The 27,809-nt window shown below is 42.9% G+C and overlaps 1 long non-coding RNA gene across 1 annotated transcript in view; it reads right to left on the bottom strand.

The window, feature by feature from the left end:
* The window catches only part of LOC123938608, a 132,256-nt gene that overhangs the window by 28,362 nt on the left and 76,085 nt on the right, over positions 1-27,809 (bottom strand). The window contains exon 2 of the long non-coding RNA XR_006817749.1: positions 17,305-17,422. This is a non-coding gene — a long non-coding RNA (uncharacterized LOC123938608). The remainder of the gene's footprint in view (positions 1-17,304; positions 17,423-27,809) is intronic.

The following is a 27,809-nucleotide window of genomic DNA, read 5'->3' as shown; positions in this document are numbered from 1 at the left end:
AGAAAGGTGCAAGTGAGAAGAGGCAGAAGGCAGGCTTTTGTAGACCCCCATTGATGTCGTGTGATTTTAAGGGTTCCTGCCTCTTCTGAATATCCTGTGGGCCTACCAAAAGTACCATTCAATTAAATAATCATATTCTATAATTTCCCCCATGGGAATGCAGAAGTGTTGTATTCTAGAAGTAATTCAGGAATCTGAGTTATCAATAACGTTTACATTTCAACAATCAGACTAAATTCTCCCAGGGCAGAAGTCCTTTTAATCTTCTTGTGTGTCTCCAGGGCTTGGCAAAGACTGTGCTCGATCCATGTTAGGGGGGAATAGTGATGGGGTTGTAATGATAGTAATCATGATAATGGCTCTTTTTTTAAGGGAGGTTATTGTTTGTCATTAACAGAAAGGGAAGGGCTTCCAAGGGATGGAGTTCAGTGAATTTTGCCGGGGGTAGTAAGTCCAGTAAAAACCCAGAGATGCTATCCAAGGCAGACTAAGCTGGGGCTGGCTACACAGCAATACTAGTGAGCAGGTGGGAGGCCCTGTGCCCATGGTGGGGAGGAGGAGAATCTAGAGCATGGAGAAGAAGGCCCTGAAGTGGAGATCGAACAGAGCTGAAGACAAGTCCTACCTGTCTGCCAGTTCTGCCTGAAGCTTGGGAAATACACAGAAGGAACAAAGATGATCCTCTACCTGAGCGGAGAACCAGGTCACCTTTCTAAAAACCGAGATGAGAACTTTCCAGAAAGGTGTGTATGTCAATTAACCAGCTCTAATTGCAAGGAAAGAGTATATGTCCTTGGACGTTCTTACTAAGCTCTGGCAATTCGACGTTCTTACTAAGCTCTGGCAATTGGAAAGCAGGGAAGAATAAAATGTACAAGTGGCCTAAAAACTAATGATGGTATCTATCTTTGCACCTTTAAGAAAGCCAGCACATCGTCTGAGTAGTTGTAGCGTCAAGACAGCCGCAATCTCCTCACCAGTCAGAAGCAGAGAAGCCACCCTGTTTTTACCCATGAGCAAAACTTCCATAGTCACCCTTGACCAGTTAAACCAGCCTCCTCTCTGAAGCTTTCAAATTGTCAGAAGTAAGAAAGGGACACCAAAATTTGCTGAATAAAGCCAAACGATCAGTGGAGGAGCGATGTCAATCCCTGAACTCCCCCGAGAGAGCTGAGCTGGGGAGCAGCAGCATCTAGAGCCGAGCGTCAGGGCAGGTGCATGAGGTAAAGCCAAACACCCCCTTCCCAGGTTCCTGGGAGCACCGCTTCTTGCACCTCCAAGTAGCCAGATAGCGAGTGCCACTGGCAGACTAGTATAAAGCTCCAGAAATAGGTCATGGATAGGCTCCTTTTTTTTTTTTTTTTAAGATTTTATTTATTTATTTGACAGAGAGAGATCACAAGTAGGCAGAGAGGCAAGCAGAGAGAGTGAGAGGGAAGCAGGCTCCCTGCCGAGCAGAGAGCCCGATGCGGGACTTGATCCCAGGACCCTGAGATCATGACCTGAGCCAAAGGCAGTGGCCTAAACCACTGAGCCAAAGGCTGTGGATAAACCAGAAACCCCAAAAGACAAGGTGGGAATAGCCTGTCACGACATGCTGTTGCGAACAGAGGCTGTTCTGATGAACTGAGGAATGAGCTACCTAGGAAAGCTCTGTGGACCTCCTACATTGACCACAGTTGGAGTTGTCTTTATGAACAACACCAACAGGAAATAGAGCACTATAGTGGGAGTCTGGAGATTTTGGCTCTACCACACACTTTGCCACCAACTGGCCTTATGACTCTGATTACTTTTCTCTTAATTGACATGCCTGCATCAATAAACTAGTCACACCTTCCTTTGCAGTTCCAATTAAGTCTGGCACAAAGGAGTAGTCAAGTGTTGAATGAGATAACCCCTATGAAAATTATGTAGCCAAAGACAGTAGAATTCAGTTGGAAGGCATTCATTTAAGGCAGTTTTGTAGGATAAAAAGTAAATAATGGTGTCCTATGCTCCAAGAGGCAAAACAATCCTTTCTCATGTTTCTAGACAAAACAACTTCAAATTGTTTCTTTTAAACAGTGCCTACTACCATGAAAAGAGGTTGCCAACTTGTCTTAAAAACAACCCTGTTTACTTTATTACCTGAAACTCGGGCAGTAAGGCTGGACCTGATGAGTCCCTTGACTCTGGGGTTCCCACCCTACCTTCCATCCCCAGTGTTGCAAACAGAAGTGGGTAAGCATAACTGCTGGCAATAAACGGACAAAAGTGCCAAATTCTGATAGGCAGCTACCATCCTCTCACCACCACCCTCTCCCCAAGCCCAGAATCTGACATTTCTGTCACTTGCTTTGTGAAGCAGTATCAAGACATCAAACACAATTTTTTAATGAAGTGTACTATCTGTCTTCCTGTGATCTACAACATTTTTACTCATTTTTCATCCTCTTCCAGAATTGGGTAGTAAGGAAAAAACTTATAAACATTCATGCCTCAATGGGTGTATGTGTGTGTGGAGGGGGGAGCAGTTCCACAAAGGCAGAACACATTTAAGCACAACCAGAGTGGGGATACAAAGTTGTAGGCATTAGAAGAACTTGAATGCATGAGTTCTGCCTCTACAAAGACCAGCTGCTCCAAGCCATCCATTTGGTTGGCGTAACTTGGCACTGAGTGCCTGGCACAAACGTTTAGCTCTAAAAGTTTCCCTTGGTGACATCTTTAGGCTTTGTCACCCATTTAAAAGATCAGGAATCCAATCACATAAAACAGAACTTTGCAAATTTGAAGCTAACCAATATCATTTTTTAAAAGCTCTGAGGAAAATAAAATGGATTAGGCAGGAAAATTTTGTAAATGGAAAAAATTGCATATACAGAGTCTGAAGCAATCCAGGACATTTTAAACCAGAAAGCAGATGGAATAAGAGCAATATAAATTAGTGTAACTGTATTTTGCCAAATGCAAACAACTCTAACTCCAAACAGAACTTTTTCTTCCCAACTTGTTGATTGCATATGTATTTGTTTTTAATTACCACTGGGTAGAATTTGGTGAGATGTTTAGAGACAGAGTCATGGAATCTAAAGATCTAGGGGGACACCAAGTCTGGCCAAATAACCCATGGAATATCAAACTAAAAATTAAATACAAAGTATTTACATTGGAAATGATACACATGCATATGTTCTATAAGTCAATTAACAAAAACTATGCAGAACTATGTGGAAGTTTTTAGGAAATGCCCTGCAAAGAGCAGGTACATTAATCCTAAAGAGAAGGGCAAAACTTCATGAGCAATGCTTCCTGGCCTTGGCGCTCTCAACGTGACTTCTGTCTTGTCTTGAGGACACCTTGGCAGCTTCCCAATGGAAGAGTCTTAACCTCTGGGTGTCAAGTCAGAGCTGGTCTTAATCCTGATTAGGTCCACTCTAGCCCATCAAGCCAGGCTCAGGAAGATTGGTCAAAATTACCCTGACTGGAGTAAATCAACTCAATCATAGCACAGCAAACTAACCAGGTAATTAACTTATGAAGGAATGAGGAAGGGACTGACAGATTTTTCACTGCAATGCAAAGACTCTGATTACTTCTCAATGAATATGTCTCCTCTCTAGTTTCCCGCCAAGGTGCCCGGGGCCTGGAGCCATTTCCTTGAGCATGGATAGGATTTGACCAGCCGCTGTCCTCAACGAGGGTAGCCTCAGGGTAATAATAGTACTACAGTAAGGTTGCACAGATGACTCCCCAGGCCACCAGCCAGCAAGGCTTCTATTTGGACAAGGAATTTTGCTCAATACCCTTACCCATTACTGGCTCAAGCTGTCAAAACACAAGTTTGTAATGACAAGCCACTTGAAAGTATGGATGATAACAGAATGAAGATTTCCTCTGCACACAGTTTCTCCAGCCACATAATACAGAGTAGCATAGAACTGTATATTCATGAATAAATGGATAAGCACTACAAGGTGTTTGCTGCATTCTTGTTTTTCTTTGGAATCCAAGACCTCCATACACTTATCTCTGCCACAATAGACCTCTCCCTACACCCTGCACAGTCTCCAATCTCATGCCAGCTGCTACTATCAGGTAGAAAAGCTCAGGAAGCAATCAGCATCTGGAAATGTGAATTTTGCATGAAAGTAGGGGATAAGAGCAGAAGTTAGAGGCTGCAAACTGGAGACATCTGCTCATTACAGTATTAACACATAACATGATACAGCATGAGTGGGGAAGGAGGCATGAAGATCCACCAGAGAGACCAAGGAAGGTGCTCTCCTCCCCAGACTCAAAGGCAGCAGGCACCATTGGAGGGAATTTAGAGAGACAAGCCAGGGAAATGGAACTAAGTGAACTCAAATGTTGAAGGGCACGTGCCTTGGTGTCACAAGGAAGGTGAGAGTGATCGGAATCTCCAGTCCTTGCAGAGCAAAGCTTCAGCCCGCATTCATCCCTGGATGGCTCTTCAAAAGGATAGAAGGACCATTCTTCGGGAATTCCAGTAAGGAAAAGTGGAAAAATCGCAATTCCAATACAAGATCGATGTGTGCAAGCCCTCAATTCTGTGCCATGCAAATGCAAAGATGTGCACTCCTTTCCATTCATAAACCAAAATCTAGCTTAATGGGACCACATCTGAATGTCACTGCAGCTGCTTCCGGAATCAGGGGGTACAGTGTGCCACAGAAGCCTCCAGAAAGCCGGGCAGCTTCAGACACTTCAGATGGCTTCTCTTTCCAGGATTAGTCCCACCACAACAAACCTGTACACTGCCAAGAGGGGCAAGTGTAAGTACCATTCTAGATACCAGCAGTAGCCTAACATAGGAACTGACCCTAACACTGACGATCTCCTAACCACATTTCCTGCCAAGTTTCTGAGGTGGGGAAAGACAAGTGGGTGGGATTGCAGAACGCCAACACGACAGCATTCACTTACCTCAGAGGACAGTTGAGAGAAATGGCTAATAAAAATTATTACAAATCACTGCACACACAAAGTGCTTTATAATAAACACTAATACTTTAATCCCATATTGCTTGTTTGGGAGGCTTGAAGCTTAAGCGCAAGTTGAACTGAAAGAGTGAGAGAAGCAAGCTTCACTTTCTGTCATTTTCTAGTTGCAAGCAAAGAAAAAAAAGGAAAACCCCAAGAAGTCCATTTTTAAATTGCTGCTTATGTAACAGGAGCCTGTGAACTGCACCAGAATTTAATTGAAGGAAAAGTAACTGTAGGGGAATTGCTTGGAGAGCTGCCAGAAGGGTTTTAACAGCTGGAAGTTGAAAAGTGATTAATTTTGACAGCAATAAAAGCCTCATGTTCATACATAATTATGCTTAGATTTGTGGACTGCTGGAATTTTTTTCTATACACTATTAACCTTTTGCTGTCCAAATTGCAATTTAGATACTTTAAATGAGTCCCTGTTTTCAAGCTGAGTAATACTTGATTTCCATGCTGTGACTCACCTCAACACAAGGAAGACAGGGAAGAAAGTGTAGAGTAACTGGGGTAAGTTCAAGTATTCTTTTGAGTATATTCAGAACTTGATGGAAACAAAGTCTTCCCATTCTACTGCATGCAGGAACCATTAAAAAGGGTTCAGGAAAAAGCCATTCAGAACAAAGAAAAAATGAGATTGGAGTGATGGTCCATCGTCAACTCTGATTCAGCTGCATTCCTGGCAATAAGACAGATCTGTAAGTGGACACTAGAATGCTACATTGGAAACCACTGCATAGATCAAGGAAGTAATGAATTAAACTGAGTTCTAGAGTCGTCAGTGTTGGTAATAAGGTCTAAAAGCTTAGTCAAGTCACTTTATTTTTCTCTAACTTTTCTGTTCCCCACGTAGGAAGAGAGGGAGAGAGTAGATGCACTAGGAGACCTAAAACCTGAAATCTAATTATTTTAAATTGCCAGCTTTAGAATTAGCCACATTCTGAAGCTTTTCTGTTCTTGTACCACCAGTTTGATTAGAGGAAGTCAAATTTTGTTAATATAAAATATTTTCCAACTGACTGGAAATAACTAGTATTTAATAATAGTAATGATAACAGGTTCCAAGGCATGACTCTAAAGATTTCATAAAGTATGTTTTAATCCTTTCAACCACTCTACAGGCAGGTCCTACAGTTCTAGTACTATTATCACATTTTACAGAAACTGAGACAATAAAGAGGTTACATGACTTCCCAGTCAATCATCACCTAGTGGGAAAGCCAAGACTGGTGTGTTCTAATGTCCCATTGTTCCCAAGCAAATACTATTACTGAGGATACGTTAATTTGCGCCATTAATGGTGAAATGGGGAGAACAATTAACCTGAACTTAAATTAATTTGGTTTTAGTTCCTGCACTTCCTCAATTGCTTCACTCTACCAATTTCTCCATTCCAATCTCCTTCATTATAAAGGGCAGGAGTTGTCTAAATCGGTGGTTCTCAAGGCGTGGTTCGGGTACAAGTAGTATCAACCTCACCTGGAAACTTGTTAGCAATGCAAATTCTTTGGCCCCACCCCAGGCGTACTGTGTTCACCTGTGTTCTGACGGGCCTTCCAAGTGATCCCAGGAGCCACTGAAGTTCGAGAACAATTGGCCAAAGGGATCACTGAATTACCTTCTGATTCTGACCTGCTATGATTCTATTTATGAATATCTCATTTCAGATTGTTGGGTTTAAAACTGAGGTGCCTTTACTGTATTTAAATTCTTCTTCCCTGATTCATCAGATACTTGGGCCTCTGTTGCCAGGAGGTAGGATACCTAATGTTGGCTCACTGGAAGGATTGTTTCCTGAGTCATCAGAGCATTATGGAATTAGAAAGCAGAACAGAGTCCTGAATCTAAATGGAATGTTACTGTGAATGTTTTGTTACCTCAAGCAAAAGTGTAAGATTGAAGTCCATACTCAGAGCCTCAGTATAATAGGAGTTTTGAATCCAAAGGCAAGCACCACTTGGGGGGGGCTTCATGAACCCTTGTTGCTGCCTGAGGCAGATAACATCCAAGCTGTTATTAGCAGCTGGAGAAGTTGGCCCATGGTTGCTCACATACTACCACTGTGCCAAAACCCAGAACTACCTTTCTTCTTTGTGTCAGAAAGGAGACAATCCCAGAGAATATATTGGATTTACCTCTTAACACTGTTTGGCCATAAGCAAAAAGGAGTCAAAAAGGAGTTAGGAGTCAAAAGACTGGACACCTCATAAGAGACCATTCCAAGTGTATTCATGAGCACCAATTCAAATGGGTCTTTGCCTTGTTCCTTTCGAGTACACACCCGCTCATCAGAAACAGCATGGAAAGACCTCTGAATTTTGGTCAACCAATATATTATTGTCCAATGCCTCATGCTTAATAAACTGACCTGAAAAGGCAGAACATCAGATGATCTCATGTCCTGATGTACAAGACTAAAAACAGTAGGACAGCAAAGACTGTCTCCCTGCTTCCTTTGCAATTCTCATGACACCTCATTAATATAAGTTGTTTGTTGATGAATCTTAAAAGAGAATCTCTTAAGAGATTCAGAAGAAACAAAGACAGGAATGCAAACTGTTGGAGAAGTAAACTTCTGAAGATAAAATTAGAAACTTAAGAAGGAATACCATACTGAGAAAAAGGTGGTCACTTAAATATGACCTTGTTCAGAACTATAGCTATAAAAGTCTCCACTCTTTAGAACAAATTAAGGCCAAGACATATGTGGAATAACTCTGCTTTTTGTGTTTTATGACACTCATTCTAGACCATCCCAGAGATAAACGATTTTACCTTTGGCCATGATAAATATGAGAGGAGCCAAAAAAAAATTGACAAACCATTTCTCAATGTGTTTACTTAAAATGATGTGTTACCGGAGATTTTTGCCTTCTTTTATTAAAAATAATCTAGGCTCAATTTTCTGACTCTGAACACCTATGTATTGATCCCACAAAAAAGTCAAGCTGCTGTCTTGTTACTTCTTCTGGACTACACCACACAGTCTGTGAAGTAGGCACTATTATTATTTCTATCTTACAAATAGAGAAACTGAGGTAGAGAAGGTTTCACCCAGCCAAAGTTACAAAACTAGAGCTTGAATCCAGGCAATATGGCGCCAGAGTTCATGCTTCCAGATAATCGAGTCACTCTTGTTTTACTTATTCCATGTACCACTTAAGAAAGCTTTCGGTGGTGTGACAAAAAACCAAACTTAGCATAGCCTTAAAACATAGGAATTCATTTTTCCTGACTAACAACACTCTCCGTTTTGCTGTTCCATCCTCTTAGCATCTGTATTTCATGGTCCTTGCTCTTCAAGGCATTCCCCTCCCCATCATGAGGAAGTAGAAGGCTAGCAGAAAAACCTCTTCTTAAGGAAACTCCATCTTTTCATTTGGAAAACTAAGCTTACTTCAGTAGACTTCCCCTTACATCTCATGAGTCAAAAATAGGATCACATGCCATCCTTCAACCAAGCAAAGGCCAAGCAAAGTGAGATTATTGTGACTGGTTTTAATAATCATGATTTATATTTTGGGGCTGGGAAAAGGGCTGAACCAATTGATCTCTAGCTAGCTGCTGTATAAACTGGCCTTCTTTCAGTGCAGAAGGAGTGGACTGGAAGGAGGATGGGTGTTGTGTGACAACAAACACTGCCGGCCGTACTCTCCTACTGTGGAGTTGTGGTTGCTCCTCATTGTTTGATACTTACTTGACCTATGGGAAGGCACTCCCCCAAGAAATGGGGATAACGATAAAAGTCATGGTATCTGTATTATTATCACTACTTAAAGCCTTCACTTGAGAGAACCAATCTCCTTGGATTTCAAATAATAGAGGTAAATAAACTTAAATCCTATATGGCTGAGTTGGCAAAAATGGCTGCCAGTAGACTCCAAGAGGCCTTAACCTCCTCGCTCCCAAGTACACAGCAGGTAGGAAAGAACAAGTCCTAAGGTACCATTCGTAGACTATAAAACTACAGACAGGGCAAGGCATGTGTATGTGCTTAAAAAAAGTGTATCTTCAGTATTTCTGAGGTATTCACACACAGTTGGTTCACACCCACAGGTTTCTCCTTGTCTTTCCTGCCACTGGGTATAGATAGGATCAGGCAATGCTAATGACTCACACCTCCCTGGCCCCTGCCCATACCAGCCCCCGAAAATGTCCCTGCTCTATATTTGTGGCAGTGTCAGTAAGGTTCTCACACGTGCATACAGACAAGCTCAATTCCTTTGGGGGTGCCTCCAGGTCAGATTGCCATGGTGCTACATTTCAGCCTAAAGCTGAGCAGGGAGAAACAGCTTGCTTTCTTCTCCTCCCCTTGAACCCACTGTTGGAAGGTTTAGAAAAAGAACTACTTGGAGCTTCTCTCTCCTGGAACCCAAACATGTATCCATAGGGCTGGGCTGGGCATGGACTCAAGTGATAGTGACTGTGATAAACTCACCATCTTTTCTCTTCCCCAAATATTCTAGCTTGTTATTACATCAGATCATCTTGTCTGGCTCTTTCTTCCCTTAGGACAGCTGACTAATTATCTCTGTTCTAGGAATTCATTCTTAGGAAAGAACCAGACCCATGGCCAAATATCTGCATAAGGAATCAATTAGAGTTCTTTATAAAGGTAAAGGAAAATCTTAATTTATCAGTAGGAGACTGGTTAAATTAATTATAGCGCATTCATTTTGAAGAATAATAGGCATCCATTTAAAATGAGGTACATCTACATTTATTAACATGGGAAGATGTCCATGATCTATTGTTGAACTGGGAAAAAGCATGATCTCACTTTTGTGTAAAAAAAAAAAAAAAAACCCAACACATGCTTGTGTGAATGTATGTGCATTCATGCATCCACACTTGTGGAAAAACACAAGTTATCTTTGGATGACAAGATAAGGGTATTTTACTGTCTTCACATGTTTCTGAATAGCATGAGTATTGTCACAAGAAGCATGAACTTCTTTCACAATGATAAAAAATAAAGCCATACTCATTTTGAAAAGTAATTTTAATAAAACGGCCTTTAGTAATGCATTCTTCAGAGTGAAATTGTAGACCAGCATAAAATCTCCTCTTAGTGATATTATTGAATATAAGGAAGGTCAGATCACTTATGGAAATTCCTGGGTACTGTGGAAGAAAAAGAACCTGGGTCGATGATTAGTACTATACATCTCCCCAAAAACATGTCACACTGGCCAGCACTGTGGTGCCCCCAACATCACTGCCCCTGGAAGCCTTAAAATGGAGATTTCTGAAAGGAAAAGGGCATATGGGGCAAAGCAAACAAGGCTGGTATGTTTTGTGGTTGCCGCTTTATAGCTTTGCCCCACTTTTTCAATGGGCTATTTCTTTTTCTAATCTATAAAAGCTCGAAGTTTAATACCTGGCATTTATGTTACATATATTTTTTTCTCCACTTGTTTGCTTTTCAAGTTTTTCATGTATACTCTTATACCATACGGAACTTATCATTGTTTATGTGATCAAATGTAACAGTCCGTTCTTTTATGATTCTTGGCTTTGATATCACACTTGGAAATGCCTTTTCTATCCCCAAAGACACACAGAATACTCACCTATGTTTTATTTAACCTATAAATTTTCATCTTTTTAGAGGCGGGGAGGAGTAGAAGGAGAGGGGAAGAGAGGAGAATCCCAAGCAGGCTCCACACCCAGTATGGAGCCCAATGCAGGTCTCAGTCTTACAATCCAGAGACCAGAACCTGAGCCAAAACCAAGAGTCTAGGCACTCAACTGAGTGAGCCACCCAGACACCCCCAAATTTTCATCTTTTACAATTAATGTGAATTAATCATAATTTTTGTGTGAGACGTGTATGACGTGGTGATATAGTTTGTCTCAATGGGTTGGTCATTTTCCCCAACAGCATTTATAAACCATTCTGCCTTTCCCCAATGACTAGAAACAAAATGTTTCTCCTATACTAAAACGAAACAAATGCACAAGGGCCTACACATACTTATCCTTGGATCTCTTCTGTTCCATCATCTGCCTGCCTATTGGTAAACTAATGCTATATAATTACAATTATTATAGTTCCAAAATGTTCTCTGATGGTTCTTCTGAAAAATTTAGAATTATTTTGCAAAATCTGAATGTTTCAATTAAGATTTTCTTTGAAATTGGGATGCCTGGGTGGCTCAGTCATTAAGCATCTGCTTTTGGCTCAGGTCATGGTCCCAGGGTCCTGGGATCAAACCCTGCATCAGGCTCCCTGCCCAGTGGGAAGCCTGCTTCTCCCTTTCCCACTCCCCCTGTTTGTATTCCCTCTCACTGTCTCTCTCTGTCAAATAAATAAAATCTTTAAAAAAATTTTTATTGAAATTACATAAAATTTACAGATTAATTTATAGAACTTAGTATTAACTTAATACAGATTAATTTAAGAACTTAATATTTTCAGTGGAAAGTTTTCTTTTAGCTTCCCATTAAGACTTCATAAATTTCTTCTTATTGCTCCTGGATATTTCCTGGTAGGTTTTTGAAAGGTTGATTTTTCTTTCCCTCCCCCCATGTCCGGTCACAGGCACTGTAATTGAATCTCCTTATCAGATATACAGTTGTAAGACAGGTTTTCATATTTACAGCTCCCAGGCAAAGTTCCACTTCCCACAGACTTTACCTCAGTCTTCTTGAGGTGACACCTTCCTCTGACCTCCACTATCTGGCTCCTGGTTTCTGATGACCCAATTAGTCACTCTAATTCCCAGAATGCTCTGCTTCCAGATTTTTTTCTTTCTTCCCCACACAGTGCCTACTTCGTACACTGTAACTCCCTCTATTACTCTTTCAGTACAGAACCACCACAAACTTAGCAACTTAAAACATTTATTCACAATTTCCACGGGTTGGAGTCTGGGCCTAGCTGACCTCTATCCTGTACTCAGGGTCTCACAAGGCTGGAATCAGGGTGTCAGTGGGCTGCGTTTCTTTCTGGATCTGGGGGCCTCTTCCAAGCTCACAGGGCTGTGGGCTGCATATGGCTCAGAGCGGCTGTGGGACAGAGGTCTGGCTTTCTCAATGGCTGTCCTCTGGGGGCTACTCCGCAGGTCCTTCCTGGCCCCTGTCAGGCTTTCCCACAACATGGTGACTTCCTTTCCAAGGCCAACAGGAGACCTGCCCTTTGTACTATCATCATCACAAGGGTGACCTCCGTCACCTTCACCGTACTCTGTTGGCTAGAGCTAATTGCGGGTACTGCCTGCACTCAAGGGGACAGGATTTTTCAAAGGATGACTCTTTGGGGGGTCACCTTAGAGTATGTCTTCTACAGGTCTTGGACCTTTGCCAACATGCCATTATTTCCTGAGTGTTGCTTTTCTGAAATATGGGGTATTGGCCCAAATTATAACAAGATAGAAACCTCAGTGGGGACAAGAGGCAGAGGGACAGGTGGTAGTGGGAGAAGGAGAAACAGAAAGAGAGGCACTCTGGCCCCCATGGCACTGGGAAGTTTTCTGTTGGGTAGATGTACCACAGCTCCACGTCGTGGAAGTAAAGTAGACCTATGACATAAGCTATAAGTGATACTGGTTATTCTTGTTCATCTCCATCTGCCTTGTAATTATCTTCAGTTCCTTCAAAATTCTGGAAGTTGGCGGTTCCAATGTTATCTTTTCAGTGTTGTTGTTGTTTATCTTTTTTTCCATGTCTTTGTTTATATCTTAGTACAAACTTAGGGAAAACTGCTAGCTTCATGCTGCTTTGAACCAGACATCTCAGCCAAGACCATTTCCAGCAGGCATCCACTTCTGTCTTCTTGAGATGGCATTGCTGCCTGGTTTCTAGCCCTTAAAGAGCAGGTGCAAAGGGGCGCCTGGGTGGCTCAGTGGGTTAAAGTCTCTACCTTGCACTCGGGTCATGATCTCAGGGTCCTGGGATCAAGCTCTGCATCAGGCTCTCTGCTCAGCAGGGAGCCTGCTTCTTCCTCTCTCTCTCTCTCTCTCTCTCTCTCTCTCTCTCTGCCTGCCTCTCTGCCACTTGTGATATCTCTGTCAGATAAATAAATAAAATCTTTAAAAAAAAAAAAAAGAGCGGGTGCAAGGTTGAATGCAGCACATTTGATAGGAAGCCTTTGGATCCACTGTGATACCACAGGGAATCCAAAGAGGGAGCTAGTCTATGCCTCAGGACATTGTGGATATCAGAAGTGTATCTGCATTACTGATGGCAATTTGTCCTCACGATAACCTACTGAAGGTGTAATGGAAGAGGGAACATAGGCTTTGACTAGACTAGACTCATAACTTCCCCCAATGTCACACAATCAGTAAATAACAGAGCATGGATTCGAATTCCACTTTGCCTGACTCCAAAGCTCCTTCTGTCATGTCATGTTCTCTGGATAGGGGAACATCTGCAATATTTAGAGGCATTTAATAATAATCAACAAATTTTCCCCATTCTTAATTCAGGAAAACCTCACAACCCTAATGCAGTAATCAACTGTAACTTCCTGCAGTTAGAAGTTTTTCTAATGAGAATGGATGAAGTTCTCATTTCTATGATCATACCACAACACCTTTGCCCTACAAATTGTAAAGCCCCAAAAACAAAGCAAGCAAAGTCCATTATTAAGGGATTGGATAATCCTTCAGAGCGGCCCTCCCACTTGGGCTTTCTGTTCAATCACGACTTCAAGACCTTGTCTTGGATATCCCTGAAACCAGCCACAGCAAACAGGAACATAAGCAAGTCCCAGGTAGACACCCCCACGCATCTTGGCTCCCATCAGGAAACACTCTATGGAGCAGTGCAGCCCGATGGAGATGGATGTGGATGCTGGAATGAGAGTGCCTGGGTTTGAATCCTAGGCTGTTTCCTGTTGGCAGCCTTAGCAGGAAGGTTGTACGTGGGGTGGTGCGGCTGTAACAGACACACAGATAGAAGTTCTTAAATAGCAAGTGATACCAACATTTTGGGCAGTGTCTTAACAAGAGGAGACCACACAACATGTCCTCAGGTGGAGTTATAGACTCCTTAGGTCTCCCCAACAACACAGAGTAGCTACCAACTACAAACCCCTCCCCACTGACTGAGCTCCCAGCCTGCCTGCCAAGTACAAAAATCAACCCCAGCACATCCCTAAGTGTTCATAGGTCATCGAAGGTCAATTTCTCTGGCATACTAGTCTCACTAGCCCCAAGATTTAGCCATCCCCCCACTTTGGTCCATTCTTGGAGAAATCTTGGGTAAATCACAAAATCTTGCCAATTAACCATTTTGTCTAGTTTAGTGGATCTCAGATGTGGCTCCCAGGCCAGCAACATCAGTATGACCTGGGATCTTCTTAGAAACAAGTTCTCAGGTTCCACCAGAGATGGACTGAATCAGGAGAACCCTGGGGATAAAACCCAGCCATCTGTTTGAACAAGCCCTCCAGGTAATTCTGATGCATGGGAATGTAAGAACCCCTGCTGCCGCCCCTCCTAGAGTTGGGAGAAGTAACTGAGGTGATCCATCCTGTTCCTCCTCCACGTGTTTCTGCAGCATGAATCCCCCCATCAGTGATCAGTCATTGAGGAAGGGTGTCCCTCTAATGTGAAAACTGCACATAATTGCGCATTAAGATCTCCCACTGCAATGTGAAAACTGCATGTGGGTTGTCACCATATCACAGGTGGGCTTTCCTAAGGAGGAGCTGAAAGAGCAGAAGAGCCATAACCTTCAGTGGGAACTGAAAAGGGCTGCCCCCCTCCCCGCACCTCATTAGTAGCAATGATTCTGCTACGTCCAGGGAAATTTTAAAATGAGCACCGGCATCCAGGGCTCTCCATTCTCCAGGAGGCACACCCCAGCCTAAAGGGCTCTTAGTTCTGGTGAGGTTGTCCTGCCTCCTGGGCCCATCATAATAGCCCCAAGGGCTCAGAGTCATTTACATTTCCCTATCTCATCCCATGCCACACCCGGCATGTTCAAGACTTACCAGTTTCCCAGCTCTGTTGTTCTTACGAATTGTAATATCCCTGTGGCAGCTTCTAGCCCCTCAGCCTCTGCCAAGGTGGTCTAAGTGACCTCCTCAGTGACTGTTTTGGTTTATCAGAATTGCAAGAGATTTGAAAGGTCTGCTCTGGTCCTATTTTCCCCATAAATCCTATTTTTATTCTGAGTTTCACAGAAGACAAACTTTTCTGGGAAGTGTTACTTTGTGTTACAGCAGAAATGCCTGTATGTGTAAAGTCCCTGGCACATGGTAAGGGCTCAATAACTCTTTTATTAGTCCATGTCTACATATTTGTCCTTAAAATGCTGACTAAAAAGAAGCCAAGAAAACCTTGCAGTGACCATTCCAAAGCAAAGCGAAAGAGCACCAGGATAATTTTGATGACGAAATGGTGAGGTTCTCACCCTCCTTTGCCAATATTTTTAATGACTTTCATTTGGAGCAACTCCTCTGCTTTCTTCTCCTTTTTCTTCCAGTTTGAGCAGCTTTTTCTAAGACATGGGGCTATTTTATCTATTTCTGTGCATTTAAATCCTTGATTACATTCAGTCTCTTTCTCCATGGCTTTAGAAGATCAGGCACTTATTCTTGGAAATAGCCAAGCAGAAAGTAATTATCTTGGCCATAATTCTCTGGTGTTTACAGAGTATGGCACTCAGACTTGAAATTTCCAGTCTCCTTTGCTGGCAGAGAGGAGCTCAGTCTCCTCATCTGACAAGACTGGGAACTAAGATCTGGCTCCAGGTCTAACAGCAAGATAGTCTGGCTATGAAAGTCAACCAGGTGTCCTGGCGCTTCACCAGGATTCTGTCTCTTCGTGTGTGCTCTGTAGTCCCACCCTGCCTTATGAGGTCACTGCTCAGTTGTTTTCCTCAGACATGGGGTCACTGGTCAAAACTGGTGGTCTGAAGTCGAATTCAGCCCACAGACATGTTTTGTTTGCCCACATAGTATCTTGAAAACTGGGAAATTTCACATTTAAGAAATCCAGCTTCTCTTAAAAACTTAGAACATCTGGTAACACAGAGCTAATATCCCCACACGGATCCAGGAACAATCAGCAGGAGCTGAAGAGTGCCTTTTCCTTTCAGCCAGGACAAACTCACTCAAAACTTTAACAGGCTCTACCATGCTCTCTTGTTTCTACTTACACATGCATGCGTGCGTACACACACACACACACACACACACACACACACACACACACTACCGCTGCCCACACAGAAGCACACACATTCTATACTAGTCTAAGGCTGCCATAACCAAGTACCACAGGCCTGGGGGCTTCAACAACACAAATTTGTGTTCTCAAAGTCCCAAAGGCTAGAAATCCAAGATGAAGGTGTCAGCAGGACTGGTTTCTTCCAGGGCCTCTCTCTTAGGCTTAGGGATGGCTGCCTTCTTCCTTTGTCTTCACATGCTCTCTCATCTAGATGTGTCTACATGCAAATCCCTACTTCTTATAAGGACACGAATCTTCTTGGATCAGTTCCCACCCTGATGATCTCTTATTAATTCCATTTCCTCTTTAAAGACCCTATTGTAAATACAGACACATTCTGAGGTACTGGGGGTTAGTACTTCAATGTACGAATTTGAGGCAGTGGCAAACTTTGGTTTGTTATCTAACTTGTCATAGCTTTGTTTCTTATTTCATCAACTAGCCCATAGAGAAAGTCACTTAAAAATGAAATTCATAAAGTACATTTCAAAGAGAAAACATTTGAAAGACAGGAAGAACCTGAGACTATTTCCTCCAGTGGAAAGAATACTTTCAAACCATTTTAAGCCATAGCAATTTCTAACAAAAGTTAAGATACTGGGCCTTCCTATGTGGACTAGAATTTGAAGACTGTGATCTAATCCAAATTCTTCAGGGTATATATGAGAAACCTAAGGCCCACCCACATGGCCAAGGCCACAAGGAGATGAGAGCCAGAAAGGACTGGATCCCATGTCTCCTGCCTCCCAGAGTTCCTTCTCTCTGCATGGCTCTATCAGGTCAGAACATCAGTGGAACTGGCCAAGACTATTTGGATAATCCTGATATGGAAACATGGACATGGAAAGCCTGATATATTATTGGTGGGAGGAGCAGCTTGGAGCCCAGGTGTAGGATTCAGGAGGCCCAAGTTCTAACTGTGCTCTGTCAGTATGGGCCATACAACCCTACGGACAAAAGAGCTTGGCTCACTGTTCCTCTTCATGTACAGCACAGCAGGACCAGACTCGTGGGCTTTATTGTCTTTTCCAGTGCCCAAATCCTAAGATTCCAGAATGTTATGCTTAAAGGAAGAGGAAAGATGAGCAGAACTACTCTAGTAGTACAAATGAAATATGATAATTCTTACCTCCAGATGCATATTTCCAGCAATGGCCAGTTGTACCTTCTCCACATACAGAGCACCCCACAGAGAGGTCCTAAGATCCTCTGACTACCAAGGTCCCCTCGACATCCATCTTGCTATCCTAGAAAAGAAAAAAACAAAGATGACACAAGACATTCTGTAAAAGAGTGTCTTCTACGGACCTACACTTTTTTCTCAGTAATAGAAACTAAGCACTTTGCATCACATGGAAAAGTAGGAGCAGGAGTGTGGGAGGAATTGCTATGCTGTTAGGGAACTGTAATTATAGAGCTCCAGAGTCAAAATGGCAAGAATTTGTTCTCCAACCAACATTCCAGTGACAATGAGCTTAGTCCTTCGTAAGTTGGCCCAGCATTAGCCATGCTAATTCACACAAGTACTTTATATCATTGTGAGCCACAACCCCAGGCCACAAACATCCAAACTTCAGTTTGGACACCCATGTTCCCTTCCTCTTCCCAGACATACAGCAAGTCGACTTTTTCCAGCTTCTCCCTGCAGTTAGCTGCAGCCAGAGAACAGAGTTCTGGCCAAAGAAATGCGAGCCAGGTGTTTTGTGTCTTTTCCAGGCTTGGTCCATGAAAACCTCCCATTTGTGATCCTTCTTCCTTATATTCCAGCAGAATGGAAAGGGCTCTAGAGCCACGGAGGGCTGGGTCCATGAGGAAGGAGCCTAGGTCCCGAACTTCAATACACGTGACTGGGCATAGCCTTACCTCTGTCCTCCCTGGCCTGTGATAGGGGCAAGAAGTAAATTTGTATTCTGTTTCATCCCTGGGGTTTGGACCTTATCTGTTTCAGCAGTTAACATTACCTTCTTTAATACGTGTATCCTCTAAAGCACATGACAAACCTACTCCTTGTCTATCTGCCAGAACCTGACATATGCTAGGATAACTCTCATCAAAAAGTCACAGAATGACAATCCTATCTTCTTCAGTATTTTCCTCCTCTTGACTTTCCCTGGTTTGAGCAATTCCTTGATACACTGTTCTGAACACATTGCACCAGGACTGGGTTTTGCATGGAAGAACTCAGGGAGAATCTTTTTCTGGCTAAAGTTTCTAAAAATCTAAGTTCTTCGTACATCAGAAGATTCCCAACATAATCAGCAATGTTGATTGCTCCCAGCATTGCCAATTGCAATGTCATCGGTGAGGTGGGAGGGAATGATTGAGAGAACTAGAGCTTCTCCACAACCTAGCTGGAAAAAGATTCCACAAGGCCTGAAGCCTTTCTCAACTACAGTTCCACAGCAGAGTTAAGTCTCAGTGCCCTAAGAGATGCACTGTATCAATGCATTAACTTCTCTCCTATGCATCTAGAACAATACTAATTATTTATTGCCCTTAAGAGAATTTTAAAAATTGCCCGAGTAGTGTGGCTTTTATGAGGAACTCACCTTAAGAAGGACAAAGGTTGGCTAGAGGAAAGGATGGGGGGAATAAAGAAAGTAGAGGCATTGGAGGGTCCTAGCAAGCAGAGAAAATTTCCAGGCAGCTGGCAGAATACCAGGTAGTGGTAGCCAGGGAACCTGGCCTTGTTGAGTGGGTAGTGCCTTGGGAAGCAGCGGGATATTATAGATGAGTAGCATTGTGACAAGTCACAGGCGCCTTCGCAGACCCTGGCTCTCAGGCGCTCTAAGGCAGTGAGAGAACGCTTGTTGAAGGAGTAAGGCTGGCAGAAAGAGGGTCTTCCAAGAAGTAACCTGCAGGACCATTTAAGGATTCTCTGGAACAATGAGCATCTCTGTGGGTACCTCTGAATACAACTCAAGCACTTCCTAAAACTCACATGTCTCTTCCATTTGCCTATCAGACTAGCTATTCCAAAGGCCTCAAATGGTTAAGTGAGGTACTTGTTCAGTCAGTGCTTCCTAATTCCAAAGTCTTGTGAGGAGACAGCCATATTCTCTCTGTGTTGACAGAGAACCTCTCCAAGATACTAGCACAGTCCTTCAAGTACAAAATCAGTGCTGGGACCTTCTAGAAGACCTTGCCAGACCACCAGCATCCTCCTGACAGGATGTGGTTGCTCCTTCGTTTTATGTTTTGCCAGAGGAATCGCTTCCCTTAATGTAATCAGATTCTGGAACTTTACCCAAACAGCACTTCTGCTCTAAAGGTCATGAGAAGAGAAGTCTTGCTATTGAAACTCCTGAGACAGGCCCTGATAATTGTGGACAGGGCTGGCAAATAGATGGTCAGAAGTAGATACATAGTGGGGAGATGAGAAATAATGAAGTAAAAAATCAAAGTTTTTTTCAGGAAAAGTGGGCATTTAATAACTATAAAGTGTTAAATGTGGGAATTGTAGTAATCTTTAATAAAGTGTGTGCCGCACACATAAATATATAATTATATGTGTAACTTGTGAAAGAGTCATGTGTTGTCTGTAGCCTGGGGCTTTGCATTCTAAGTGGGATGTGGGAAAACAGCAGAAAGGACAGATCAACCCAAGTTATGTCAGACCCTTGAGGGAAGATTAAAGGAGTGGAAATGGTTTATTCTGATGATGAGAAAACTAAGCTAGGGCTACATAGCTGCTTTCAAAAACTTTTCAAAAACTCTAGTCCTGGCCCTTCTCAACTCCGAATGTTTGAACTCAAATTCTGGCTGAGAACTGGTATCTTAAGTGGAAAGGCGGAATCTTAGGCTCTCCCCTCACCCCGGGAGCTTCCCCTTAGGACCCCCATGTTGGTTGTCCACATCACTGTCTCCCAGTCCTGTGCACTGAGTGAACATCCTCCCTGCCTCCCCAAACCATTCTACTCAACCGGTCCCGGGGGCCCTACCAAATCTAACATCCAGTTGACCTGCTCTCCTGTCGCCCTGCCCGGTCCTCTGGAATTCTCTTCACTTCCTGCCTATAGCTTTGCAACCCTTGTTGAACCGGCCTCCCTGCCTCCCACAGCCTCTCCGTCCTCATCCACCAAGCCATTTCTCACTGCCCCAAAAGACCTATGTTAATGCCGTCACTCACCAGCATAAACACCTGCCGTAGACTTGGTATAGGCTTAGAGTTTTTCAAAATAAATAATCTTTTTAAAATATCTTTCTTGGCTCCTTTTTGCATCCAGTCTCCTTGGCCATGTTCTCAAGCCCCTTTAAAAGCTGGCCCATGCAACCTGTCCCCTCATTTGCCCCGACTTGCCCCCACTTTTTCCTTCAGCCATATTAGACCGTCACCACTCCTGGAACATCCTCATGCATTCCTGGGCCTGCCTTCTTGCTGGTTCCTACACCTTGTCTCTTCCATGTAGTGGGATAGGAGTCCTTGCTCACAGTGCAAGTCAACTCCCCTCTTCTCTGAGGCCTTGCCAAATCTAAGGAGAACTCATGACTTCCTCCTATGGTCCCCATAGTGCTTGGTCGTGAAATAGCACTTGTCACATAATTATTTCTGTGCTTTTTTTGTCTCTCTCACTAGACTCTCAACTTCTTAAAAATAGGAACCATATCTCATTTACTTGTTTTTCTTCTCATCCTTAAGTGCAGTATCTCGTCTATAGTACATGTTTGATAAGCATTGAAGCATTGAACGAAAGAAGCAGCTCCCAGTTCCAGGATTCTCTTTCTAGTTAACTGAATCATACCCTATGTGGCTGGGGGCTGGGTGTGTTCAGCTGGGAGGAAGAGGCGTGATCCCAGGAGCAGGTGAATAGGAAGAGAGTTAATAATTGTGATGGCCCCTGCCAGGCAGAATTTCACATCCCAGTATCTGCATCAAAGCTGGCAATTGCTGTAGCGTCTATTCTGAAGTGTCCTAACAGCAGTGAAACTCCATCAGGGGATCTGGCCACACCACAAACACATGGGCTGGGAAGCAGAGGCTGCCTGGTTCTTTGCAGGTTCCTATGGATACAGCACCACAAGGATCCACTGGGATTCGTCTGCGTGGGCAGCTGCCAGTGCTGGCTGGGCATATACAGCGAACAGGCGGGTGGGGAGGGAGGAGGAAATGGAAAGGGCAAGTAGGGGGAGGGCAGGGAGAATTGAGAGGGAGCATATGGGCAAAAGTGTGGAGGGAGGAGGGTTTGGTGTTTGTTCCTCTAGAAGAGAAAATGTGTTTGATAGCTTCTTTAAAAATCAAACTTGAGTCCTTCTTGCTAAATGTGAAAATCACCCATGGAAAATTGCCTTCCTCTCTGCCGCCACCGCAGAGCCCTTGGATATGTGTTGATCGGAAACTTCTAAACACATTCTTCACAAACATAACCAGGCAGCCATGCATTCTGATAAGTGCTTAATCAAGGCAAATGAGGCAGCCAATCTGTAAACATGTAATGTGGTATCTTTTCCTCCCTTGTGATCATTTCACTAATAGACCTGTACATTTATGAACACAATGATAATAGTACTGTATAAGGCTGGCACTTCAGAGTTCATAAAAAATTTTTTTGCTTAGAGTCTTCAGCAACCCAGTGACCTACGCAAACCGGATATTATCCTGTTTCCTGACAAAGAATCTGAGGCGTCGATTAGATCGTTCATTGTCCCAAAGCTAAGTGGTGGTAGAGCCAAGACTCACACCCAGGGCTTGAGTTTCCAAGAATGGGATCTCCACATCCTCTTCCTCCTGCCATGCCTGGCTGCCAGCTAAGCCACAGGCCACTTCCCAGTCAGCACAAGAGATCAAAGAGAATGGATGGTTTGAGGAGGGGTGGGCATGCGGACAAAGTTTTTAGAGTCTCCTGGTTTTTTAAAACCCTACATTAAATACATGGATGTCTACTAATCCAACCACTGGCTTATAACTCTTTTACTCATCATTTTCTCTGAATTTATAAATTTGGCTTTCTTCCCAATACATTCAGGACTTTTGAACATGGTTCCTTCAGTGAATCAATGGATTCAGAATGGAGATTATGGTTTCTGTGCCATGGGGACCTGGAGGTTTGGGTCTATGTGGTGGCCCGTCATTGCCCTTCTGTCCCCATGAGCCATAGGAAGTCCGTGGATAAATTGGTTGTTTCCTTTTTGACCGAATTTTACCTGTTTCTTCAATATTTGTATTTATGGGCACAGTGATGACAGCACATTATATTTACAGGACAGTACAGTTGATGAAGCGCTTTACTGTTGCATATGCCCTACCCCCTGCTTCCCCTCCCACAAGGTCCCCGACCTGGCCATGAGGTTGAGAGCCTGTGTCACTATTGTAATTTGACAGATTGACACTTGGAACGTGGAGAGACTAAGTACTGTGTCCACTTAATGCAACTAAAAAGTGGTAAACCAGGAGCCACTAAATCCTAAGCTTCTAATCCCAAATTCTGAACTCTTGCCATTCATTCTGCCTGTTGATTTTGTTGCCCTCTCCCACACCCACCACAAAAACTCTGCTAAGCCAAGGAAAACCCATCATGATTGACAAACACAACTCCAAGTGCATGCTGGACTATTGGTGAGGCAATAGGGTCCTCCTTCTGGATAGAAAGTGAGGCACTTCCTCTTCTGTGATCCCACAGCACCTGGACACATCTCAGAGCTAGAACCTGCTACTCCATGGTGACTTACATCTACTTATCTGTGCTTCTCAAGGGAATAGAAGTTCTTAAACCTGTCCATTAATACTTGATGAATACCCTACAGATGAATAATTTTTTTTCCTCCAAAAGGAGGTCCACAGTTCTTATGAAATTTAACTCCTACTCTGAAAGGAGGATGAGAGAAGTTAAAAATCACTGTTCTGCTCTGTAAGCTCAGCAAGCCTGGTGTGCCCACTTTTACCACAGGAACTTTCCTGTTCCTATGCTGGATGGATGCTTGTGTGCATGGCTCTAAACTTTTTGTAAAGCTCTTATCCCACAATTGACTGAACTATTATGCAAACTAAATGACACTAGACAGGACCCAATCAATGGGACAGAATTTTGGGGAGAAAGATTTGAAATTGAAAAAAAAGTTCAACTCTCAATCCTATTATCTGTACTATGACTGACTTACACCCACCATTGTTCTCTCAGTCTCCCCATCCCCCTCACTGTCCCCTCTCACCCAGAGGAGGACTCACACATCCCCAGGCTCAGCAGAGCACGTGAAGAAATTAGATGGCCTGTGTTCCAGCCCTGTCTGGTTATACGTTTTACATTTTATAGCTATTTCCCTGTCAGAATTATAAATCTACCAAAAAATAATCTTAAATGAAGCCTATCAGAAAAGTGCAGCTCAGCAAAATGTCTTTTTCTTTACAAATAGTGAATAAGTAATATGTATACACTGTGGTTTTAGAGAGTGTCCAAACTAGGGGCGGGGGTTGAGACTTCAGTCCCTCATCCCTGAGTGCTGGACTGATTTCAAGAAGATAATTAAAATCAATGGTACCTGGCATGTGAAATCTAACACCCATCCTCTACCCTCTGGGTTTCATAGGTCAAAGACAATAAATCTGTCATAAGTCAAGACAAAGGGCCACCAGGGAGTGACAAACGCCTCTCAGGTTTAAATGTCAGTACGGCCAGTGCAGGTACAAGATGGGTAAACACGCCAATCTTCCCTCTAACCTAGGCTGAACAGCCCTGAAGGAAAACTGGCCAGGCCTCTCAACATGTTGGCCATTGCCAAGCCCTGACAGCCTGGAAACAAGCAGAGAATGGGAGAAATGTGCTGGAGAACTGCGCTCATCTGTCCTGCCAACACTCAATATCACTGGGGCCAGAATCAGTCGTTGGGGATTTTCACGCAGCTATGGATAAGCTGTACACAAGAACTACCTGGGGGCTGACCCTGACTCTGGATTTGGTGTTAAATACCAAAGGGTATAAAGTATCCTGCCAAGGACAAACATTTACAACCCTGCATTCCTCTCCTAGTGATTCGTATTCTTTTTCGTGTTAGATTAGAAAGAGGCAGCAGGGTACAATCAGCAGATTGAATGTCAAATCAAAAGTCCTAAGGTCGAGGATCTATTTAACTGGTGGACAAAAGATATCCTCGTATTCAGGAGGTCAGTTGGACTTCTTTCTTACACCATTATGAGAAGAAGGAGGATAATTCTTTGTAGTTTATCATCTCCTTTCTACATTATCTTATCTTCGCAACTCTGTGAGGTAAACAGAGCTGGTGTTATGGTTCTGAGTGTGCAGATATGAAATTGGAGATCAGACTTTGAGTAGCTTGCCGAGGTTCACATAGCAATTGCTAGAGCTGGGTCCTAAGTTTTCCACCTTCGGGACCAGGATTCATTCCAGCACAGTCTTTCCCTAGCAGATTGTGAGCGCTCTGCCAGGTCCTATACTCCTGCTCAGATGGTCCCTCACACCAGCAAGTGCCCTTATACCTGAAACTCCTTTATATAGAGGACCTGTTAGCAATGTGTTCTATAAATCCTTTAGGTGGATCTAGAAGAGTACTCATTTGGTAGAATAAGCTTTATTTTTAGTAGTTTAATTATAAAGTATTGCCACATTTATCATTATGTTACTTTAACCTCTAGAACAATAACAAATCCTGTCGAAGGCATTTGAAAAACTTTAAAACATTTGGAAGTCTTTATTTATGAGAAGTTTGCATTGTTCATGAAGTTCCAAAAATAACTCTTAAGGGCCTACCAGGCACTGCTCGGGCCATTAGGAAGAGACAAAGTGGTCTCTTTGTGGTCAAGACAAGTGGTCTTGACAAGTGGTCAAGACAAGGTCCCCTCTCTACAGAGCTTAAAACAGAGGAAGTCAAATAAGAACAGGTAAATGCATATTTTGCACAAAGAACTATACTGGGACAAGGGCAGAGGATTCTGAAAGCACAGGGGAAAAAGGGGCGTTCGGTTCAGTAGTGGTGGTGAGAGAAAGACTTCCAGGAGGAAGAACGTCAATGCCAACAATTTTGGAGAATAGGATTTGGGGGAAATTTTCTAGCTTTGTCTTACCTCTAGGACCACTGGAGAACATTGGCCAACATATAAGCCCTATCCTTTGTCACTTCTCTGTTTTACCCACACCATCCCTTAGGCAAAATGTCTTCTCTTTTTTTTTTTTTTTTTTTTTTTAGATTTATTTACTTGACAGATAGAGACCACAAGTAGGCAGAGAGGCAGGCAGAGAGAGAGAGAGGAGGAAGCAGGCTCCCAGCCAAGCAGAGAGCCCGATGCGGGGCCCGATCCCAGGACCCTGGGATCATGACCTGAGCTGAAGGCAGAGGCTTTAACCCGCTGAGCCACCCAGGCGCCCCCAAAATGTCTTCTCTTGAATTTGATCCCAGTGTCTTCTTTCTTATCTTTCAAGGCTCAACTGTTGCCTTTGCTAGGAAGCCTTCTTAGTTTCACTTCTGTTTCTTAAAATTAGAGAGATTCTAAATACAAGATTCAAGTTCTATTACATTCTCGTGATCTTTCAGAAACCCTAGGCTCCTCAGTTACATTTAGTCGTTAAAAGATCACAATGCCTGCCATGTCCATTTTTTCCTCTTTTAAACATAAGACACTCTACACTCCTTGAATGTTACTGGGGAAGCCTAGTGGGGAGAATTATGGCCAGACTTCTAAGGCTTGTGTTTTTACAGCCTCTTGATGGTGAACCAAAGCCAGAGGAGTAAGAGGTAAAATTGCCCTTTCTCTGTTCCTTGGATCCCACTTGGGGTATGTGAAGCACTCTGAAGGGTAACCACCATCTGGATCTTTGGTCAACTGGTGACAAATTTGGGCAAAAACAAGTCAACATTGCCAGACAGAAGACCTCAATTGTTTCATTCTAGAATTATATACCGGTTCTTTTGGCCATCAGCAAATCTTTACAAATGGGACCAAAAGTTGTTTTGGTGGGGACTAAAGGGATAGACAATATTTATATTATAGTTTTGCACACTCCAGATGTCCTAACAGTAAGTTAGTATGTTAGTATGTTTAATCCTAAATTAAGCCAAATGTGGTATGGACTCTACAAATGGCAACTTTCTATAATTTGAGCTACAAAATATTTTCCTTAGTGCCCACTAGAAATGACTGACAATGGTTCTGCTCTGTGAAACACCTCTGTCAGCTCAAAGACAAGATCATTCAGAGAAGAACAATGGATTTTTAACTTTTAAATAGAGTTGATAAAGAAATTCTAATTTGAAGTTGCTCTGGACATGTTGGTATCCCTTTATAATGGAGACAGTAATAGAAAATCAAGGGGCCTATGTTCATATTTGTAATAACTCCATTGAACCATTTCCTGGCTTTTCATATTTTGTGTTATTGCCTTGTTCTCCTTTATTTTGAAAAGAAACTCTTTTCCTGTGGCATGCCATTTTATCTCTTTATTTGCTTGCAATAAGATATCAGCCTAATATTGGCAAAGCAACCTACTACAATGATTCTTTGTTCCGGAGGGAGAAAAACGCATGAATAGTACATTATTAAAATAGAGAAGGAAGTGTATTTCCTTTCATTTGTTATTTACCTAGTGAATATTGTCATGGTAGCAGGTGCTTTACAAAGGACAAAGTGAAGCAATAATACAGTGCACTTAGATCTTGTGTCCAATATGAAGATCTCAAAGTATTTACCAAACACCGACTCATAAATCAACTCACTTCAGGTACCATGCAAATGTTGCTTTAAATTTATAGTCAACTCTGTGGAAACTCCATGCTACCAAGCACTGTATAGACTACCTCACTTGGTCTCTGAGGAAAGGTGAAACCAACGTGGGGGTGGGCTTAAGAAACATGCTAGGGGAGTTTTGAAGAAAAACGGAGGGGGGGGGCGCGGGGTGGGAAGGTAAAAAATAGAAGAGAAACACGGGAACTGAAAGCTAAACCAATGAATTTCATAGACAACTGACAGATAGCTCTGGATTCTAAATCAAATGCATACTTAACGGCTGTCAGAGTCAATGTTTTACTTATCTTAAACTTGGCTCTTATCTGTGTCTAACACATTCATGACATCCAAAGCTGTTTTTTTTCTGCGCAGAAAATTCTTCTAAATTTCTTTAAGATACTTATAGCCTAGATTGTATTTTTATATTCAAGAAGTTGAAATCGACTCCATCCTAAATAATAATTACATATAATTTGCTACACACCCCGTTGGTGTGAAAATTGAAATCACGAAAACCTCATCATCTCTGCTCTCCCTAAATTCTGAATTTGTGGGAAGATAAACAGAAACTAGTGGAAGATGATGCTTATGAGGTTTGTCAGATAATGCTCCAAGGGACCCATGCCTGTGATGGGGTAAAGACTAAAGGTGACAGGCAGCAGCCTCTTAGAGGGTCCCGGATTTCAGAGCCTCACTATCGCCTCTGTAGACCTTCATGAAGAGGGTACTCACACCTGATCTCTTTTGGGGAGAGTGTGGTGAGCGCAAAGCCCAGAAATAAACTGGAGAGCAGAGAGCCCACACACGAGTCTTCCAGTGACTATTTCAGGACAGGCAACTGGAGACCATGGCCATACGGAGGCATCTGAGCTTTAGCCTGAGATCCACTGCCGTCCGCTATCGGGGTTCAGAGCTCTCTGGATCTGGGCTGGTGGCTGTAGCCTAGTGAATGAATGTCTGTTGCC

Source organism: Meles meles, chromosome 3, assembly GCF_922984935.1.
Source record: "Meles meles chromosome 3, mMelMel3.1 paternal haplotype, whole genome shotgun sequence".
Taxonomy (NCBI): Eukaryota; Metazoa; Chordata; class Mammalia; order Carnivora; family Mustelidae; genus Meles; species Meles meles.
This window is presented reverse-complemented; position numbering and strand designations above follow the sequence as displayed.